Source organism: Numida meleagris, chromosome 2 (assembly GCF_002078875.1).
Source record: "Numida meleagris isolate 19003 breed g44 Domestic line chromosome 2, NumMel1.0, whole genome shotgun sequence".
In the NCBI taxonomy this organism is placed as follows: Eukaryota; Metazoa; Chordata; class Aves; order Galliformes; family Numididae; genus Numida; species Numida meleagris.
Genome location: NC_034410.1, coordinates 114,707,572 through 114,724,656, shown reverse-complemented (window position 1 = coordinate 114,724,656; position 17,085 = coordinate 114,707,572).

Here is a 17,085-nt window from a genome sequence, read left to right as displayed (position 1 = left end):
AAGGAAGTGAAAGGAAGCTGAAGGAAGTCAGTAAACTGTCTCTTTCAAAGGATACCACTAACTGTGAATAACCACATCTCTTACTCTTAATTGCCATTAAAGAAATCAAAATATTAATTTTGTCTCATTCATGTCTTTGCCACTATGGAAGGGAAAGAACTGGTTAAATCTGAACTTTCTCAAAGCCTTACAGGGCATGTTTTAGATATATCTGCAGACTTCCTCTTATTGCTACTTTTCTGCAAAATACTGTGCTATCTTAATGCTCCAGAACATATTGGATTTATGTGACACTGACTAGATGAGTTCTTTCACTTTGTTTCCTAAACATTAATTAATTCCCTGTTGGAAGCTGCTGAAAACAGTCAGATATTACCTACCAGAAAGCAGTTTACATGAAACAATTTGCTTTGATATGATGTTGATGGAACATCCTAAGGGGACAAAAAAAAAAAAAAAAAAAAAAAAAAAAAAAAAGAATAACTCACAGCTAATAATTTTTCAAGCACACTTTAAAACCTCAGTTTCCACTTGAGTCATGTTTGTAACATGCCTCTTCAAATGTTTGGTTTGCACAAATGTTTCAGTAAACCAGTTTACTGGGAGGAATGCTTCATTGAGACAGCTTTCAAGAAACTTTTAAAAATTATAGAAGGAACCAAGTGAAATGGGAGACATGATCTGTTACATTACAGTCTCAATTAAAACCATTTGTTATCTACCATTTCTCAATCAGAACAAAATATTCTGCAATGTGAAGTAAGTTTGGATCCTCAACTTTCAACTGAGTTCTGAGATAAGCAAGCTACACAGCAGATGAATCTCTATTTGTAAGAATTTGTTCCCAGATGAAAAAGTCGAGAACACTTTGTTCTGTTCAAGAGTAAAATGCAAACAGGAAGGGACAAAATTGAACAAGAAGAAATGGAGAAATTGAACAAATTCTGCATTTCTAGTGACCCTCTTCCTAGTGATAAACATGTTGCAATTTTAAATGCTATTGTCATAGAATGAAAAACTTTCTGATGAGAATTATTTTCTCTGCATAGTCACAGTTTTAGTATCTGATGCAAGGTTAGAACTGTTGTATTAGAAACCTGTGCCAAACTAATATGCTGATTTTACACATTAAGAAGCATTAAAAACAGTTGATGCTTTAGTTCAAAAGTTAGATCTCTGTTTGTAAAATCAACACTAAGTTAATGCTAAATTAACTTCAATGAGCAGACGTCTGATATTCATGGTCTTGATTAGCTTCTACTGTACCTGGGCACCCTAATGCCAGTAAAGTTACGAAAATGAATTAACTTTGTATTTTCATGGTACATTATCCCATTGATGACTCTAGATCATAGTTTGATCTAATGCTCCCGATGATCAGAGAGACTCAAAGTTAAAGCACACCATATGTGATCGGAGTTGAGGAAGACTTTAGGAGGGACTTTTGTTTACAAAATAAAAGCTTTTTAATTTCAATACACCTCAAAAAATAATCCAAAGATACCTCTTCCATTGTACTTTGACAAGGTACCAGAGTACTAATATTTACTTTATGATTATTAATTTTACAGTAAAAACCTCACTCTTATTTCTGTTTGCTTCCATACGTCCAATGGAATTGTTTCAAGAAGAAAATAAAAATAAACAAAAAAGAAAAGAAATAAAAAATCAGGACATGGAGACAAAACACAAGTGAATCTTTTGCCAGAAAATATTGCCTCTCACCTATGAAAATTTCCAGTCACTACTGAGGAAAGTTACAGTAGGGGAGTCTCCACATTCTTAGTCATTTATCTTTGGCCAATTCGTGGCTTTGTTTCTGGTTTTGATTTTAGTTTCTTTTTGGTTTAGTTTTAAACTGGGCTCATTAAATGAATATTTTTACTCCCCTTCTACCGCAACCAAAATTTACTTACGGCCTTGTGATCTAAGAGAGGGAATCAAAAGCCTGAAATTCTTCCCCCTTGCAACAATTTTCTTTTTAAGAAAAGGCAACCAAAATTAACTGTAATAACTTTTAATGTGATTTAGCAAGTGGTAGAGCCTTTTATACTTCCAGAAATGTATGATTTCTAACTCTTTTCTCTGAAATACAAGACAAAGCCTTTTTTTCCAACTCTTTGAAGTCAGGTTTGAGGGGAGAAAATACACAACATATGGTCAAGAGGAGATAATTCACACTGAAGAATTTTGAAAAACAGAAAATTCGTTTAAATGTGTAATGACAGAAAAAATTTTTAGGCATCCGTTCCTGAAAGAGCGTGTATTTATGCACCCAAACTTTTTTTTTTTTCAAATAAATACATGATGGATAGAAGGATATATTAAGCTTGTACCATCAGACAACTGAATTTGTAAAAAATATGTAGTGTTAGATAGAATACATAAGCTACGTTTTACTGATCCAATGGAAAGGTGATGTCTATTGATTATGTGTGTTTTTTGACTCTATAAAGCTTTAAAGACTTACTTTAAAGAGTTGGTTTAAACATTTTTGACTTTTCCTTTCTTATGTGATAGAAGACTCACAGAGGCTACTTCTGTATTTAAGAAGTTTTAGATTAAATATTTAACTATGTACCAGTTACTGAGCAGTAAGAAGCATATTAAAAACTTTGCAGATTTTAATGTGCACCAAATGTGGCATATGGTATGCAATTAAATAAAATCCTTGCTTAACATTTACAGTTTTAAGGACACTTAAAATTTTATTACTCCACAGGTTTTTCCTTGAGAGGAGGGGTTGTTCCTTAAAATTCAGCTTTCAGCTAATAAGCAGTTTTGCTAGAAAGCCTCTTGTTTTGTTTGAAATCAGCCAGCATCTATGTTTTTAATTTAATCTTCAAGCTACTGAAATTATTGGTGGAACAAAGAAACTAGGGACATGTACACTTCAGTTCAAATCAACTGGAGTAGACCAGAAGGTGAAATTTTTAGCCTTTCTGGCCTGGCCATGGAAACACTGGTTTGTTCTACCAATTGCCAGAAGAGTCCTTGGCATGACTTTGGCCCCAGACAATAGTTTTCTCCCACAGAACTCCTGCATAGGGCTCAGGAGGCTGCACGGAGCTAGTCCCAGTAGCCAGCTTGAATTCAGTAGTGCAGAGAAGAGCCCCAACCATTTATTGATTTATAAGTACAGTCAAAGCTATTGAAAGTCAGCGATTAAACACCCTCTAAGTTCAGGGTAGCCAGGATTTTACCTAGAACTTTTTGTTTCTAAGGAGAAAATCTACATGAAAGAGCCTGTTAGTCTTCATAATTTGATGCTTATTTATGGTTTGTCTGCATAAACTGGTGTTCATTGTATCTACTTCCTTAAAGGCTACCAAAAGGAGTTATAAATTGTTGCTTTATTTACTGTCTTAGAGCTCCTGAAACTTTGGGGAAAAAAGTATTTTGAGTAAGTCCACAAGACCATGATGAACTGCTGTTCTTTTTGTTTGTGGTGGGTTATTGCTCTTGTAGTTTTGAGGAAGTACTGTACCTTAAAATATAGTTTTTAATGATACGTCAAGAATCATTTTTTTGAACTGTTTCTCTACTTTTTTAAATGTGCTATTGAATCTTATTGAGCTGTCAAAAGTATAAATAATATGTTAACATGTAACATGATCCTGCTGTAAATCAGTATTTCAAAGCAACAGATCTGAGAGCCATGTGATTATCTGTAAACTTCTTGCTCTGACATTTTGTCCTCTCTGTCTGCACAGTGCACTCCATCTAACTGCTCTAAGAGGCAGTTAAATACTTTACAGACGATGTAATCTGACCTAGGAAGCTGGACACAGAAGCACAGGAATAATGGAGAAAGCACTTCCAAGGTAGTACTTTTGGTTTTCCTGTAATTTCAACCAAGAGTCAACATTCTCTACAGGAAGCAGTCTGATTCACAAAAGAGTCATTCAATCAAAAAACAATGTTTTCTTAATAGTTTTGACTAAAGACTTTCAGTAAACCTTGATGTTAAGTTAAATAATGTCAGGAAGGATGAATCTGTACCAAGATTAAGCCTTTTGCAGTCAAATGTCCAGAGGTGTTTGCTGGAAGGATTGTATTCTTTGACTACAGACAGAACCACAATTGAATTTTTATCTACAACAGGAAAATATCTCTCAGATTTACTTTCATTAGGAGTGAAATTTCTTGTCAGATATATTAAGATAGAATACCAAGGTCATATTTATGTATGTTATTTTTATTGATCAAATGACCTATCTTCCATTTGCTCATGCATTCCCAATGTGAAAGAACAACAAACATCTGGAACAGTTTTCAAACTATTTGATGTAACTATTTTCAAAAGAAAACTGGATGGATAAAATAATTGTTCAATCAATTGAAATTGGATTTTATTAGTAACAGCTGACTGTTGTATTTCTGGCTTAGCTGGAAGCACTTCTGTGATCCCTGCTAGCTAATGGTTTTCAATGGATGTTGTAAACATGAAGCATATTATTTGTAAACAAGGTGCCCTTTGCAAATACCTTTACTACTAGGAGGTCTTGTAAAGATTAGCCTACTCTCTAACTTATTCTATTTCCTTATATCCTTCCAGGATGTTTAAAAGATAGAAAGTGAAGATTGCAATTACAGTTGCACCTAAGACTGAGTGTGTCATGGCATGGATTTGCCATAGCTTAGTGGGACATGGGTGTTAGTCACTGCAGAGTCCTTCTAGCCAAGCCACTGAGTTTCCCTACTCTGGAAATCCAGGAGATAATTGGTGCCCAGCAGGCTCTCACCAAGGGAGAGTCTGGAGTCTGGAAGAGCCTCTCATTTAGACACCACTGTTTCCTGAACTTACATCACTGCTATTAAACAGAGGCACTAAAGACTACGTTGTACAGATGCTACAGGGAGAAGAGCCAGGTAAGAGTCAAAAAGAAAACAATGGACTGTTTTGAAGGAATTTTCATCATTTACAACTGTCCAAAGCACTTTATGCAATTTATTTCAAAATAAGAAAAATAATAATCCTGAACTACTTCATGTGAAGTGTCTTCAAAGTATTACTTGAAATTTCTTCACATGGAAGAAAATGGACCTCCCAGAGGTCCATGGAAATTGCAGACAGTACCAGTTCCTTCCTCTAGCCAACTTATTCATCACACATTCGGCCAAGCGCATCAGGGTAATTTGGGGTCTTGGCTATATAAAGGAAAACGAAGCTGGATGCTTCCTATAAATGAGTCAGTTTTTCCCTAATTGACTATGTGACTGTCTGAGAAAGCCCTGATTGTGGTCAGTTAACTCTGCAAAGTATCTTGCGTGCTTGAATGCCTATTTACCTTTCAAACACTGGGCCAATATCATGAAACCAGATGTAAATTCTTTGAAAATTGAGTACAGGATGGAGTTACTCCAAAGCCAGTAACCAATGAGCTAGGAGCTCAGAAAAAAGATTACCAACTGAATAATATTTTTCCAAATTTGGTATGCCTAACAAAGTTAACTCACTATTTCATCTGATCATCATATGCACATACTTTGTACTTTCTAACTTCCATTAATTAAAAGCAAACAACTAACATGTTGACTCACTAGTAAAGAAAAACACATTTTATACCTCCTACTACTTTTTATCATGAAGTTAGTTCTTCACATTTAGTTAATTATCAAAACGCAAGAGCATACATTATTTTACTTTGAAAACACATGTAACAATGCATGAAAATAATAGTATCTCTTTTCTTTTTACAAGTTTCTCCAGTATATTATATTTTCTGATCAATCTGCAGTTATCAGAACTGATGAGATGTTTAACTGTTATAATTTACCAGTTAAACAGATCACTAATGTTATATACATTTGTACATACATTCATTCTTTCTTCTGATTGTCCTCACAGCATTTTGCAGTATTAAGGTCTGAACAAAAGTATGAATTGTGGCATTAGGTAAGCCTCTTTTCTGGTTCTCGTTTAGGCTGTTGTGTTCATAGCTATGTTTCTAGTATAAACCAAAGACAGCACAAATATGAGACAGGTGTTTTTGATGTCTGTATATAAACTTCTCTTATACTAAGTCACTAGATGAATAGATATTCTCACAGATCCATTATCAGGCAAAAGAGGTAGCTTAATGCTATCAGGCAAGTCTGCCTCTGTACATAAAGCATAAGCCAGGGCTTGTTTTAGTGCACTGAAGAAAACAAAACAAGGAGCAAGCCTAAAATAAACCCATGGCAGTACTGTGATCCTTCTACCTGAAAAAGCTTTAAATGTCAACTTCAGGAACGTGCAATAGGCATTATGGATGATAGATGGAGATGGAGATCATCTTCCTATATATTGGTATGTGTTTCACATTATTCATGTACGTAGGAAAGAGGCACAATGACCAGCTGTGCCAAGAAAACTTGAGGAACAGAAAAACCAAATAACTGAAAAATATATTAAGTCAGTGCTGCCACTCTGTAGGACAATTCAGAGTGGAAGTCTAGCTATAGATATTCTAAACTGGTTTTCACAGAAGCTAATACAGACCTATAGCCTTATCTAGTCTGCAGCTGGTTTAGACGAATTCATTCCTCCTTGTTCATTAAAATAATACATTTCCCAGATCATCTTGCAACTTTATCACCATCATTACTTCTAGCCACTGAAATGCATTTGAGACCATCTCCAATGGACTTCTCTTTGCTTCTGAAGTAGATACATGATATGTACTGATGATGTGAGCCTGAAGCCTGCAACTTTCTTGTGACTGTTGGCAACAATACTAGTGTTCAAATGTTATAAATCTGTGTGCTAGACTTTACAGAACAGAACATTCAAAAATGATCACAGTAAAGCAGGCCAATTTTCAGCTATGGTTTTGATTAAAAGTTTGATAGAAACCTCAAAAAAATGACAACATGCTTCCATAGATAAGCTTCTCAACATTTATATTCCACTGCACTGAGTTGATACAGAATATATTTGCTTTTCCTGGCAATTGAGTTTAAGTACTCAATAAAGTTACATTCAGTTATCAAGAGTTGAGTCTTTTTATCTAGATTAATGCGTTTTGGTTGTCCAGAGAGATGAAGTCTTTTGATGAGGATGAAATAAACTGAACTGAGTAACATCGCAGATACTGGACTTTTGCATTCTAATGGTATAAAGAACACCAAAACAGAATGCATTTTCCAGATCAGTGGCCTAAGATTATTTCATTGTATGCAATGCACTATGAGCCTTCAGGAAGAATCAGAGCATCTTTCCTAAAAAAAAAATTCTTAAATGTGCCTTTCAGAAACTGCCAGGTAGTAGACATGTCACCACAGCTTGGCCCAATAATGAAAATGAAAGGCTAGGTTGAAGTATTCTGAGATGACAAAGAGTTGAATAAATCCAGTTTTCCTTACCTTACCATTTAGGGAGCTTTGTGATTTTTAAATGATGAAATAATTTTATGTATTCATTTTCTACTGTTTATCTGATAACTATTTATTAACAAACTATTAATCAAACATGCAGGACATACTTATCTACATAGCCATTATAGCAGAGTTCTGAACAGCACACAGCATATTAAATACCCTGAGAACTGACTGCTTAAATGCCAGTTTTTCAGTTCACAACAATTACATGAATACCTTGTTGCCACATGAACATATTAGAAATGATAGGATAGTAACATTATATACTGTGCTTCACCACTGCATACTCTGCATATTTAGTTATCCTTTACCCATCTGAAATAATGGTAGTCAATACCTGCATTGTACATTTAAGCCAGACATTGGCCATTAGACTATTCTTTCTTTCTTCAACAAGAGGAACTGCACATAAATATAAAACAGACACTGCTGCAAGAATACTGGCAGAACAGCAAATGTGACTCCATATTTGGAGAAACTCTCCATAAGAAAAAATATGTGTTGGCAATATTGTTTGATCTACATTTTAAGTGCGTGGTTGAGAATACACACTCACTATAAACATAACTTCCGTGCAGGAATGTTCTCAGAAATAAATCTGTAGGTCATGTCGTGTTCTGTCTCTCAATATTCTGGCCAAGTATCAGAGATTTCAGGAAGACAGCGTGCATGCGTAGTGCCTTCCAGAAGACTAAAAGAGCTAAGAATAAATACTTCAACTACAAATACCTACAAAATGAATTTTGGAAAGAAAATACGTGCCACTGTTGCATGTGATACACCATGAGGAAGACTTCAGGGCTCACCTACTGCATAGAGGTCTGAGTAAATTGATGGTAAAGAGGAATATGAGGACATCCTAATCCCAGATAAAGCAGGATGTACTACATCATGTATCATTACCGTAGCAGTTCACTTACAGCAGGAAGGGCAAGGTTGCAAACCACTGTATCAAGCGCTGGATAAGACTGCCCAGGGCCTCATCCAACCTGGCCTTGAATGTGCTCAAGGATGGGACATCCACAATATCTCTGAGCAGCCTGTATCAGTGCCTCACTCCCATCTCAGTGAAAATTTCCCCTCTTTCAGTTTAAAACCATTCCCTCTTCTCCTATCACTATAGGAATCTGTCTCCCTCATGATTATAAGCCCCATTTAAGCACTGGAAGGCTGCAATGAGGTCTCTCCAGGCTCAAATCTAGCATTCATCATCAAGTTTACTCACTTGTAGAGTGCGATCTTCTCCACTCTCTTTTGGCTTCTCTACCTGAGGCACTGAAGCAGATAGTTTGGGTACACTGAAGGAGTTCACATCTCAGCGTGGGCAAAAGGGGAAACACCTTACTCGTTTACAGAAAAGTGGAGGGCAGTGCTGCTGAGCTAAGACCAAAAGGTGCTAACCCTATCACCAGTTGTAAGATCAGGCTGTCATGTCAGAGTCCACAGATGGGTAGTAGCAGCACTGGTGGGCATTCTAAATTGAATTTCCAGGTTGCAAGGCCCCTGCAGTCTGTACAATGGGGTGAACGTGAGAGGCCCCATAGGCTGGAGATCCCAAATCAAACATCTGCAGTTATATACATACAACAACATTGCTTCAATGTTGGGACATGTTATATGGCAATGACCTTCCTTCAGAGTGGGAGGAGGATCTCACCAACAGAAATCTACAGCGAATGCTAGTAACATATCTTTTTCTCTTTGTTCTGTTTTCATTGCCTGAGAGCCAGGCTGAAGGCATGAAGAACTGAAAGCTGCTTTCTCTGGGATGAAAGACACAGAACAAGAAAGGATACCATTTGTCCACACTCCTTTGTTAATCCTGATGCTTGTTTTAACTTTTTTTTCTTCTTCATGCTTGGTTTACCACTGCAGAATGAAAGAGGGAGCCTTGCGAGATTCTTTTACTGGAAAATTTCTTCAGGTTCAGATCTTCCCACTTTATGCATTTATGCTGCTTAGGGACCACTGAATTTGATTCTCAACAATTGTTGCTTCTGACAGGTTGCCTACCCACCTGGTGTTTGGCACCACTGAAGACAGGCCTGCTGAAGTGTACTCTACCCCTACAAAAGGAGTCAGTATTTCTTGTGCATGTCAAAGCTAACACCATTTCCATCAGCTCTAGCTCCTGTTTCTCACTAGCATACCCTCTCTCCCAGAAGTTGCAGGCAGGATGTTCATGGTCCATGTTCTCGTGGAAGTTTCCAGGTGGAGTAAATCCCACAATAGTATTTACATGGTTGCTGCTTTATCATTCCGTAGGGATATATCCATTCCAGAAATAAGATATTCACATAGACCATGATCCAAAATATATGCATTTGAGGTGGGGGGGGGCTTCAGAAAGAGAAGTTTGATACCCTAGGGTAGCTGAATTTTCTCCTCTAAGCAGCATGGGGTAATCTTACAAAGAGCCCTTGCAAAGCTCAGGCACAATGATGTGCATTTCAGTGATGGTAAATATTTTGGCTCAAGTTCCCTATGGTCTCATATGTCATATTTCCATCTGAATGACATGAGACTTGCGCTCATGTTTCTAATCCCCTAATCAAATTCATTCTGTTTGTCTGGATTGTATCATAATATTTTAGTCTACTACAAACACACTCTTCAGTAACAGTGAACTTACTTCAGACACTTTTGTGGGGCCCCAGACAGGCTGAAGAATTGCTCTACAGTTACAGCAAATGGGACTGTACCTGTGTTTGCTCCTGTGAAAAGGTTTAACAAGGTGGATTGAAAACATTATTGGAGAATGTGGGTTCTAATGATTTTTTACCTGGTGGGGAGTTATTCATCTAAATGTTGTTTTATCATTTCCAATGTTACTTGTGGGAAGGGAATGTCACAGCTCGCCAAGAGCTACATTATGTCAGCTGCCGTGCTCTATAAACAGATTACACACACCTTATATAAACAAACTGTGGTTAGCTAATTATCCTGAACAAAAATACACACATAGAGAAGAAAATTCATTTCAATATGATGAATTATATAAATTTTAGTCTCATTTCAGCAACATATTTCTAATATCCTCACGTGTAGCTGCAGCTTATTAAAACTCTAAGATGATTACCACCATCGCACTGGTTTCTCAAGTTCAGATTGTTGCACAGAATCATACCATGTTGTGAATTCAGTACTAACCACATTGTAAGCTATGACCTAACTTGGCAGAAAGGAGGTATATATTGTAAATAGATATTATGACAGGTGTATCAGCTAGTGCCAACAATCAGCTTTTAAAAAATATATCAAATGATTCTAGCCATAAATAAGCTGGAAAAATTGTAAATGGATTATTGAAATATTCAGCAAAAATGTTTTATTCAGATGATTATTTCTTATTATCCATATCATGAAGTAAAAAACTGGAAGTAAAATGCTAAGTTAGGCCTTTTTTTCCAGAGTTATGTGTAATATATGACAATAGATTGTTGTCATAAAGGCTTAAGAATGCTATCACTACTGTTTGTCAAGTAAGAGCGTTCAGTCAAAACCAACACACATACACCTTGTTTATGCCTTCCTATTATGAAAATCTTAAACTTTCTGGACCTGTTTTAATGGCATAAAGGTTAACACAAATCTCAAAATAAAATAAACATATAAATAAAAAATAATACAAATAAGACGGTAGAATTTTCTCAAAAAGCAAGTTTAAATCTTGATTGACTGGACAGCAAAATAGTTCCAGATTTAGAAGGACCACAATGCTCAAAGAGATTAACAAGCAAGTTAATGATTTTAAATACATACTTCCCAATGCTAATATATAGCATTAAATACAGCAAACAACTTAACTCATGTTGATATAGCCTGCAAATGGTCCCCATATGTGGTTCCCAAATATGTGTATACTGGGTAGTATATTTATTCCAGTGGTAAATAAAATCTTAATTCAGCAACCCAGTGGTTTACCGATAGGGCATGTGTGGATATCCAGCTTTTAAGAAAAACATACTTGGTGGTATTCATAGCCACTTTACAAAACTCCACAGACAGAAAGTCCCTCATGAATTTCCACTGGAATTTCAAACTAATATGGAACTTATGGGACATAATAAGAATTTGATTTTGTGACATCTAAGGCAAAGCACTGGTTATGAACTGCTAGAAGTTTTGCAGGTATGGAATCAGCATTTTCTGCATGTTCTCCAATATACTAGCAGTATTTACTAGTTAGGTATTCCACAAACATAATGAGCTGTCATGTGTTAAAGTTAACTTTATCAAGAAAAATTCCAACGTAGCACATTAAGTGCTTGTTTTATTCCAGTTATAGTTACTTGCCAATACTCTGTATTTACTTTTGCTTTAACTCTCATGAAAGCATTATACGAGAGATTTGAAGCACTAAACATAATTATGAAATACTGGAAATATTCTCAGTTCTGAGTTTGTTTCACAGTGTTACACAGAAGTTACTAACATGTAAGAAGACATAGGAGAATGAAGGAAACAAAATATTTTCTTTGACTTCCAAAGTTATGCTTAATTTAGCAAACCTCTTGAAAAAGAAGAAAACTCATAAAAGAGTTTCATAATTTACAAAAATGTTAAGGTTGCAACAGTTAAGGAAAAGCAATAAGACTGCCCGCATAGCTGTAAGCTAGTATCCTTCTGCAATCACATTCGAAAGACTGTGAAATTAAAGACAGTAATGTACTATTATTTCTGAAGTGCTTCTGTCTAATTGACTGGGCAAAGACTATTGCCCAGCACTAATTTCACTACAGAAAGTAGTGCTTGCAAGACTTCTGCTTGAGAAGTTGAAAGAAACTCTTAATTTTCAAAGGGCATAGTGTAGTAAATTATTGGAAAAGAAAGATGGTTCTCACAGTAAATTACATTTGTGCCCTCTGAACAACTATCCCAGATGTCCTAGATTTTCCTCAGCAAGGCATGTTATTCACCTTCATCACAGCTGATCTCTTGGTGGGAGCTGCTTATCCCAGTGTTCAAGTTATGAGCCCAGAAATGGGTATCCAGAACGAATAGATTACCTCCAAAACAAACAAAAACAAATGCACCTTAGTATTTTAATTTTAGAGTAATATTTTCTGGAAAATCTTGATGAAGTTAATCCTTTAGCTCCCAGTAATGGAAAAATATATTAGGAGAGGGGGAAAAAGTGAGAGAGAGTAAAAAAAAGTCTTTAAAAAGAAAGCCTTTGAGTGACATGGCTTACAAAAAAACTCCATGAATGGACTAGTGTGTTTTTTATTGCAAAAAAACAAAACAAAACAAAACAACAAAAAAAGAAAACAAAACAAAACAGCCACAGCAAGACTAGGAGAAAAAGAAAGAGAAGAAAAGACTAAATAGCTGCTTATTAAATTAGTATTATCTGCACTGAGTGAGGAAGGGATCTAACAGGAAAGAAGTACATGGTCACAAAAATTACACAATCTAAAAACAAATCACTGAAGTATTAAATTAATTTTGGAAAACAAAAAATATAGAAGCAAACACATTTAGTTCTGGTATTGTTTCAGTTACAGCTGCATGAGTTTGCCCCCAAATATAATGTTTTGTATGTGATTTACTTGCTGGGAGGTAGGAGTGGAGGGGTAGCGAGAAATCAACAGACAACTCTTGCCTGGGAATTCTTGAAAAGCACAATTTTCAACATAAAAATTTATCCATCCACAGCACAATCTTATGTCTCATCTGCAACAGATAATAGTAGTAGGTTTTCAGTTGTTAATCATACTAGAGTGAACAAAGCCTGAAGTTTGGTCAATACATGGTTTACATGTCTGCTATCAGCAAAGGAGTAGGGAGGGCTGGGATTCCCAGGTATTTTCCAGAACCAGCCAAGTTCCCTTGCTGTGACACGACTTTTTATGCTGCTGTTTCCAAACCTGCCCCAGCTTTTACTACATGTTCCATACTTTCCATATGGAGAATTAAAATGGAAGTATCACATCTTATAATTTACTCTATAGTAGTTTATAAATTAGAGTGAATTCGGAGATCCAACAAGAGACATGGAGATCCAACGAGAGACATCCCCATTTCTCCTTTCCCTTCCCGATTTGTTGTCCTTCTCTGTGAAGAGGATCAGAGAAGTGGAATATGGTAAGTGCAGGAAAAAAAACAACAACATTTGTTAGAAATTTGGGAGACAGACAAAAAAAGATGGATAAAGAGTTGAAATTATCTAGAGAATAAGTCTGGGACTTCAGCAGAGCAGTAGAGGCCGGTGGTCGGTTTGTGGTTCAAGAGTGACAGAAGGGTGGAAAGGCGCAATGATGATAGAGTAGTGGACTAGTTGCATAGCAAGCTATCTGTTAACTTTACTTGAAGTATTGCCTGTACCTAAAGAAACAAATGCCTCCGTGTTAATACAGAGATAGAGTGTGTTATGCCTTGCTTCTCTGCAAGATAAGAAAAGGAGAGCTTTGCTATGGCAGGATTTCAACCCAGGCGTGCCTAACTCCCAAATGTATTTCTTCTCACTCCACTGTGCGTATGCTTTTCATTCAGCGTATTTTATTTACTGGGAGATTTCCAACTACACCATTTTGTGAGGCTCTGATTATGCATTATCAAGCCGAGACAATCTGCCAGCTGCACCATGTAGCATGTCACTTTTCTGTGCAAAGGAGAAAGGAAAGGAAGGGAAGGGAAGGGAAGGGAAGGGAAGGGAAGGGAAGGGAAGGGAAGGGAAGGCTTGAAATGACTTTCTGTGAAAGACAGATATTTCCTTGTGCTGTGTCAGTGTGCTATATGTTGGTCTTGTCCTACATCCTAGCTACTGTGTATATATATATATATATATACACACAGTAATAATATTTGTCTGTTTATTCATTCGTAGTTTGCAAGTAAAGGGCAGACCAATTAGATAAATGAACATGACCTCCTACAAAAGACACCACACTAAATTCTACATCTAAACATGTGTTCACATATCTAGCTACTGTGCCCTCCTAAAGCATCCACCCCTTCTCCAGCTATTAAACTAAAAACTGTAGACATATGGTGTGACTTTTAATGTTATCCAGTAAAAGTTAAAGGGTTAAACTACAACCTTCTACATAAAAACAGGGAAATCTCTAAGCAACTGACAAAAATCTTCTTAGGAATTGTTATGTTCAGCAGCAACAGCTGAAAACATTTAGCTTATGAGCCAGTATTCGTCTTCAAAGACTTCATTCTGCCCAGAAAAGAAAGAACAAGAGATCAATTAAGATCTCGTCCAGCATGCAAGTAACAGTGGGAAACATACCTCCCACAAGTAACATGATCTTGGAAGACATCCTAAGAAAACCACGTTCTGATTTCCACTTTCTTACCTTTCATAGACTGAAAAGGTGCTGCCTCAGGCTGAGATGACCAATTTGGGGAAATGTGAACAAAAAGAAGCTTTGGGGGAGTGGTTGTGAAAAAGGAAATTATATACAGTGTACTGGGTTCATCATTATTTAGCACACATTGTCCAGATGACAGATGACCTGTCCTTTTATTTAGTGTGATGTCATTCCCATGTAAATCCTGTAGCATACAGAGTAGGAAAACTGCATGTGGTATATTTCCCTATATAGCCCTCAAAGCAACTCCATCAAACTGTCACTTTTATATTAAACATGGAATTAATTATGAGATTATAAGATTTCATAGGAAGGGCTGTAAAACTACTGTTTATTCATTTGAAAATGGTTAATTAGGTTTACATAGAACAGGTTTTCACATTTTGTTTAGAATATTCCATTATGCTCCATGAAGAAATGCAGCTCACTTAGACATGGGTCTAAGCATAAGTATGGGAGCTGTGCTTGAATACTCCTGAAGATGAAAGTTTCTGTGATCTCAAGCCAGCTTGGCTCACTATTAAAGTACAGACGAAGACTCTTACAGTGGTGAGAATTTCCTCTGACTTCCAAAAAGAGAGATGGTGTAAACTCCTCTCTAATTTTAATCGTAGGCAGGAGCTGGTTTTGTGCACAGAGAGTAATGGTAAAAGCCTTTCATTCCACTAGTTTTCTGTGTCAAACTCAGAACGTTTGCAAAGGTGGGTTGTATTTTTGGGGAGGAGGGGGGGCTTATATTTTATGGTCACTGTAAATTCTGTGTTCCAAGGTCTTGAGACTAAAAAGTCTGATGTAAGAAAATGTATAACGTGTGACAACAGTCCTTATAAATCTTAGCTGCATACAAAAGAGCAAAGAAAATAAAGAGACAGTGAACAGACTTTAAGACCAGGGAAATAAAAGAAAGTTTGTTTAAAGAAGACTCACTACCAGACTGGTTTGACTTGAATTATGTTTGTAATCAGGAAAGAAGCCATGTTATGTGACGTGAATATAGAGAAATATTCCTCTAGAGGGAGAGAATGCTTTGTAGAACTTCTTGTGGCTCTAAAAGTGCTACTTACTGTGGAGCAAGACCTGCAGCACCCAATTACAGTTCAGAACAGCTTACAAAGACTGACAGTAAATGATCCAGTAGAGCTGAGTTCACTACTACACATATCAGGTAAATTATATTTTTTTGCAATTTTTTTATTTCTTTAAGTAGCAAATAAATGAATTTTTGCTCTGTCTGGTTCATTCTGCAAACGTATCTGTCCACACAAGCCTGGACAAAAAGAGGGTAAAAGCAGCTGGACAAGACTCTTTCTCAGTCCCAGTGTGTTCAGTGGGTTCTAGCAGCTCAAAATATAGGTCCAGTTACCACAGTAACATAGTTTTGAAACCAGCCTTTGATTCTTCTTCAGTGGCAAAAATTCATGCTTAGCATTGTTAATAAGCAGCATACATGTCTCCATATCACTTTCATTTATGTCCTTCTACAGATATTAGGGGAGAGATACCTAAAGATTGAAAATATTGAAAGATTTTGATGAACATCCATTACAGTTTGTACACTTACTGCAAGCCAGAGCCTCCGCAGTAACTCAGTTCTGACCAACTGCAAAGCAGCACCTCAGAGTATCCTCTTATGAGGAGTAAAGTTATGAACTCCATTTTGGAGAGAAAAAATAGAACAGTTGTACAAAGAACTGGTTTGAATGACATTAGCTAACTGAAAGTCAATTCCAGAGCCTCTGATTTTGCAGGCATACTTAGAGCTCAGTTTGGTCTTAGAAATCAGGAAAGTCATTACATTTCCAGCTGATCCTATAAAACGAGGTCACTTTCAAAAGAACTTTTTAGTATAGATCTTTTGAAAGAAGTGGTAACAACAGTTCTCCCTTTAGCAATTCTTCTGAAAGAGTCCATCGTTGTGTCTTATTTCTGTGTGTACATACATAAAAACCTGCATTTCTTCTTTATTACGAACATGTTTACACAGTCACGAAAGTTTTGGGGAGTTACAGATGTGGAAGTCCCACTCAGTGCAGGTGCATTTTGGTCAAGCTTTTTCCTTATAATAGCATGATTCATCTCATTAGGACACAGAAATGAAGACAAAAACCACAGGCACTGATGTGCTACATTGCAGCATCCTGTGTATAATCCCTACAGGAAGGATGCCTCCACAGTTTACAAAACCTTCGTCTTTTTTATCCGCTTTAAATTTCCTGAGTGTAATTTTATTAAATATGAGCAACTCTTGAAGACATCTTTTCCTGACCCTATACAACTTCATTTTCTTCCAAAAAAAAAAAAAAAAAAGACATTGATAATAATCCCTATTTACACATTAAGCTTCAAAACCACTTGACCATTGGGCATTTTAGAATGTGGGATGAGTTGATGCTGTTGG